Raw genomic sequence first — 6,000 nt, 5'->3', positions numbered from 1 at the left:
AATTTCATTGAATCTGTATAATTCATTACATAGTATTGTTTCTTCACAATACTAAATCTCGCAACCCATGGATATGGGATGCCTTTCAATTTGTTTATGACTTCCTTATTTCCACAAACATTTTATAGTTTTAAATGTTTAATTTTTGTCCCCTTTGTTGATTATTCCCAAGTATTTTATTATGTTATTGTAAATGGGGTTAAAGCATCCAATTTGGATTATTAATTGATAGTGTATATCAACCTAACTGAATTAAGTACATTGATTTTGTATTATGCAACTTTGCTAAATTTATTAGTTCTAGCATTTGTGTGTGTGATCTTTATGGTTTTCTGCATATAATGTTATATCCTCTGTGAATAGAGAACATTATACCTCTTCCTCTGAAATTTGGTTTTCTTTTGTTACTTTCTCATGTGTAATTGCTCTGTGTAGAGCTTTCTAAAAGCTGAAATTTATTGCTGAATATATATGGGGAAGTGGACACCCTTGTCTTATTTCTGAACTTATAAGTTTGAAAATGTTACTTGCTTTTTAATTTTTTGGAAAAGTTTCAAGATAAATGGTAGTTTTTCTTTAAATGTTTGGAAGAATGTACCAATTCAGCTACCAGATCTTGGATTTTTCTTGTTGGTAGATTTTTAATCTCCTTGCTAAATATAGGCCTGTACATAGTTTCTATTTTTTCATGGCTCAGTATTTATAGGTTGTGTATTTACAGTAATTTGTTCATTTTATCTAGTTGATACAATTTGTTGTATATAATTATTCATAGTATTTTCTTATAATCCTTTTTCTTTCTCTAAAACCAGTAGTAATTTTTCAATTTTCATTTCTGATTTTAATAATTTGAATCTCTCTCTTTTCTTAATCAATCTTGCTAAAGCTTTATTGATTTTGTTGATCTTTGTGAGAAATGAATTCCTGGTTTACTTGATATTCTGTATTGTTTTACAATGCTCTATTTTGTACATCTCTGTTTGAACCTGTATCATTTCCTTCTTCTTGCTGGCTTTGGGTTCAGTTTGTTCTTCTTTTCCTAGCATAAATTTGGGTTGTTTATTTGAGATCTTTCCCTCTCTTAATGAAAGTATTGGCATATTGATTTTCTCTTAGCACTACTTTCTCTCCATCCTATAAGTTTTGGTATGTTGTGCTTTTGTTTTCATTTATTCCAATATGTTTTCTAATTCCCTTTTTGATTTCTTCTTTGACCAATCAATAGTTGACAGTATATTGTTTAATTTCCATGTATTTGTGAAACTTCCACTTTTCTTTAAATCATTGATTTTTAATTTCATTTCCTTGTGCTAGGTAAAGATATTTTGTATGATGTTAAGCTTTATTAAATGTATTAATACTTGTCTTATAGTCTAACATTTGGTCTATTCTGTAGAATATTCCATGAGCACTTGAGAAAAATGTGTTTTCTGTTTTTGTTGATGGAATGTTCTGTACATATCTGTTAAGTCCAATTGGTCTGTAATGTTGTACAAACCCTCTACGTACTTTTTGATCTTCTGTCTGGTTGTTCTATTCATTAATGAAAGGGAAGTATTGAAGTCACCTACTATTTTGATAGATTTGCGTATTTCTCCCTTGAATCCTGTCAATGTTTGCCTAACATTTTAGACCTCTGATGTTTTCTGCATCTATATTTACCAGGCATGTTGGCCTGTATTTTTCTTTTCTTTAGTGTTCTTTTATGGCTTTGGATTCAGGGTAATGCTGGCCTCATATGATTAATTAACAGGTGTTCTCTCCTCCTTGCTGGAGTCCTTGAGTGCCCTCATGCTGGGGTCGGTTGAATGCCTGAGACTGGGTCCTTCTGGGTGCCTGTGTTCACAGGTGCCTTGCTGGAGCCTGGATTACAGGCATCGTCTGGGGACCTGAGGCCACAGGAGCTTCTGGGACAGAAGGAGCTGGTGGGTGCTGGGGTGAGCTGGGAGTCTGCATTCATGGGAGCCTGTCACGAACATGGTGCCAGGGAAGTCAGCTGGTGCCATGGTGGGCTGGGTCCAGGGGTGAGTATAGCAGCCTGGGACTATGGGAGCTTGCAGCTAGCACAGTGGCCTGGGGACCTCAGTTCACATAAGTGTTCTAAGAGCCTGGAACTGAGGAAGCTTCCCAGAGCTGTGAAATCACCTGTGGCCACTAGCCATGTGGGGTTGCTGGAGCTGGCCAATCCCTGGTGGGTGGGAAGCCTGAGTTTTCAGGGGCCCTCTGAGAACCTGAACTTGAGGCAGTTGCCTGGAACCGCAGGACCTTCCTAAGGCTTCTGGGGCTAGCAGGCACCAGTGTGGGATGGACCTGCTGGAAGTCTAGGGCTACAGAAGCTGCCTGGGTCCATGGGAGCTGCCTGTGACCACTGGAGCCAGCAAGTGCTGTGATGAGCTGGGGGCCTGGAGTCACACTTACTGGGAGCCTGGTGCCAGAGAAGTCATCTGTTGCAGCAGGAGCCACCTTGGGATCACTGGAGCTGGAAGGTGCCAGGATGAGGGGGAATGGTTGGGTTCCTGGGAGCCAGCTGGGATCCTGGTGCCACCAGGGACTACAGAGCTGTCAGAGGCCTGGGATCCCTGTGGTTGAAGCCACGTAGAACTATGAGAGGTGTCCAGGGCCACTGGAGTAGGCAGGTACCAGAGGGAGCACGTGGCCTGGGTTTGTGGTAGTTTTCTGGGAGCCCTGTCCTGGAAGCTGTGTGGGACACTGGAGTAGGCAGACATCAGAATGAGCCTGGGACTGGGTTCACAGGAGGCCACTTGGAACTTTGTGCCAGGGACACCACTTTGGGCCATTGTTGCCAGTAGACAATGGGATGATGTGTATTCTTGGGTCCCTGGGAGCCCTCAGGATCCTGGTTCCATGGGATCCACCTGAGGCTGCTGGGATTGACAACGGGAGAAAGTGAACAGGACATTGGTTTGTGATCAGCCACCAGAAGTGCTTCCTTGTAAGCTTCTCGGAGCTTTGTGAGCTGCCTGAGGCCACTGAGTAGGCAGGCGCTAGGGTAAACCAGGGTCTAGGCTTATAGTAACTCACTGGGCACCTGGTGCTAAGAATGCCATTTGGGGCTGCTGAGCTGCTTGTGGTTTTGGAGCCCCCAAGTGCTGGGTGAGAGGCCTGGGTTCACAGGATCACATAGGGATCCATCTAGAGCCACAGGAGTCAGCCGGAGTCAGCCTGGTGCAGGGCTGGGTCCTCTGTATAGGTATCACTGGGTGCTCACTATATTCTCCTTGCCTCAGCAGGAAGGTGTCTCCCCACACTGGACTGCATGGGCTTGCGGGGACAGTAAGTGTGAACCGATCTTTTCTCCCTCCCTTCTTACTTCTGTGCTTCACCCAGGTGCTGTCATCCATCACCTGCAATCTGCTTTTAGGAGGGTGTTTTCATGCATGGATAGTTGTTCAATTTGATGGAGGTTGGGGTGATAGAAACTCCTATGCTGCCATTTTGCTGCCATCTCTTTCCTTAAAGATCTCCTGATTTCGTATTTTCAGGCCTATTTTTAAATAAGACTGGTTGTGCTCTGATTGCCAGTACTTCTGTGTGTACCAATTCAGGTAAGGTCTAATTAGTTATATCCATACAGGATTATTTAACCACTCAGATACCAAATTGAGCATACATATGTAACTGGGCTTTTTGTATGAGGGTCTACATGACCTTAGATGGAATGTGAACTTGGAAAATTCAGGTGGCCTTTGTAGAGGAGAGGACATCAAATTGATTCTCCATCGCTTAGAATATAATCTAAATGCATACACGTGGATTTGGTAGATTTAATAAATTTAGCCCTTGTTTTTGTGTTTATCATTAGGGCCTAAGACATAGAAGATCCCTCATAAATGTATATGATACAGGTATACTACACTTTTGAAGACTATTAATGTACATTTACCTTTTAACCTTTTAACATTTATTCATGTAGGAGAGTCTAATTTTCTAGATGTGCCTATTTTCCTTATTGTGTATGCTGTGTGTGTGCGTAAGCAAGGGGATTAGAATTATAACAGCAATACAAAAAAGAAGAGGATGTCAGTATTAAATTTTCAGCATGTGGAATAAGATTTTTTCCTGGTCTATAACAGGCAATAATCTTGAAAAGAAAATATTGTCAAGAAAAAAGAGCCATAAAAACTTTTCAAGTTTTCTTTGACATATGGAGAGCCAGGTTGGTGAAATAGGAATTTCATGTGGTATATTGCATAGACTAGAGAGGAGATACCCCTCCCATCATTCAGGTTGGGGCTTAGTGTTCCCAGGAAGGGGAATATGATTTAAAGGAATTCCATTACAAAGAGCAAAGGTGACTGGAATGCCTGTGCCTCTGTCTCAGATGACTGTGATTGGAGAAGGAGCAAAGAATGATGACAGCTGAGGAAACATGTTTTATGATCTTTTCTCTTTTCCTGGGCTAAGATCTCAGGGTAGGAGCCTTATTAGAGAGCTTACGGGAAAATCTGAAATCAGAGAAGTATTTGTTCTGTACCCCATTTGGGTCTCCTGGAGGAGACTTTCTTTCAGTGTTCCCTCCATATCAAAACAGGTCTGTCAGCAACCACAGCCGAGTCACATTGATGGGTGGCATAGTCAGGCAGAGAGAGGACCCAAGTGTAGTGCCCCACAGTCTTCTTCAGCTCAGTGTTGTGTAGAAGGTATTTACAAGTCTCTGCACGACCTGTGGAAATACAGGGAAAGTAGCTGATGATGTTGTCTGGAGAGTCATGATACAAACTGAGGGCTGCAGAGTGGGGGATCCTGAGCAAGGTCATAGTGATTACAGAAAAATCAAGAAATAACATTTTCTTTCCAATCAGAGCATAGTGTCTAAATGTGCCACTTTTTGAAGGAAGAAATTAATAACTCTCTTATCCTTGTTAGTTAAAACCTGCCTGATAGCTCATCTGCACTATGCCAAGGTAGCAAGGTGCCTGCCTCTGTAACTTCTTTTCCCAATGAGGCTTGACTGAGGCAAGCACAGGTTTGTTTTAGTGCCTTGAGTCTCTGCAGCTGTCCATTCTGACCCCTCAGATTTGCTCAGATTTTGGAAACTCAGCTAGGCCATAGAGGTCCGAGCATGATTTTAAAGTACATCTGTGCAGCAGTAACTCTGGGCAGCATCTCTCTCCTACTAGTCATGACCTGATCAAAATGAAGCAAGCCCAACTGGACCATTAAGAAGACAGTATTCAATCTCTGCTTGCCTAACTAGGCATAACTCTGGACACAATCTTCCTGTGGAATCATCCAGTTGTGACTGGGGCATTGGCAAGCAGGGAATGAGAAATCCTTTGATTTTTTTTCTTTTTCCCACTGGCTTACACTCCAGTTCAACTTGAGTGGCCAAGCTGAGCTCTGGGGTAAAGGTTTACATGACTCTGCTTCTGTACTAATTCGGATATGGTATGCATTTAAAGATCCAACAGAGTTCTGTGTACGTGTTGTTTTTATCTTTTTACAGCCATTATTTCTCCATCTTTACCCATAGGACTGAAGATGTCTGTAGCCCTCTATTTAAAGATAATGGCAGGGATAAGAAGCAAACAGGGGGGAAGTTATTTTTGGAAATAAATATCTTAGCTGTTAGGAAAATATATATGAAAAAATCAATACAAGCATCAATTCATATAATTTAAAGCCACACTCTTTATAACCATAAGAAATAGATTTTATTTAAATTCAATTTGTCAAAGTACATATCTTTGCACAATTTATGTAGTTCTTTTTTAAAACTTAAAAGTCAGCAGGACATTTTATAAGCATCTCTGGATTTTATTTGCTGGTTTCACATATGAGAATACAAAGCTTGTTTAAAAGAACATGTTGCATAGATTCTAAAATAATAGTACATTTGAAAAGTTACTTCTTGAAGTATTTTCAACATTTCATTTTAAATATTTTTATAATAGCATAAATTTAAAGGTAAAGTGCTAACCAACTATCCTTTTATGTTGTTTTCAATTTAAAAAGCTTTTTTGTAGTGCACACATCATT

General features: G+C 40.7%; 1 pseudogene; it reads right to left on the bottom strand.

Annotated features, from left to right (window-relative positions):
- Nucleotides 1-4,426: 4,426 nt before the first annotated feature.
- The window catches only part of LOC118970568 (kelch-like protein 4), a 58,084-nt pseudogene continuing 56,510 nt past the window's right edge, over nt 4,427-6,000 (bottom strand).

Source organism: Manis javanica, chromosome X (genome assembly GCF_040802235.1).
Source record: "Manis javanica isolate MJ-LG chromosome X, MJ_LKY, whole genome shotgun sequence".
In the NCBI taxonomy this organism is placed as follows: Eukaryota; Metazoa; Chordata; class Mammalia; order Pholidota; family Manidae; genus Manis; species Manis javanica.
The sequence above is the reverse complement of the archived record's forward strand: the minus strand, read 5'-3'. Positions and strand labels throughout refer to the sequence as shown.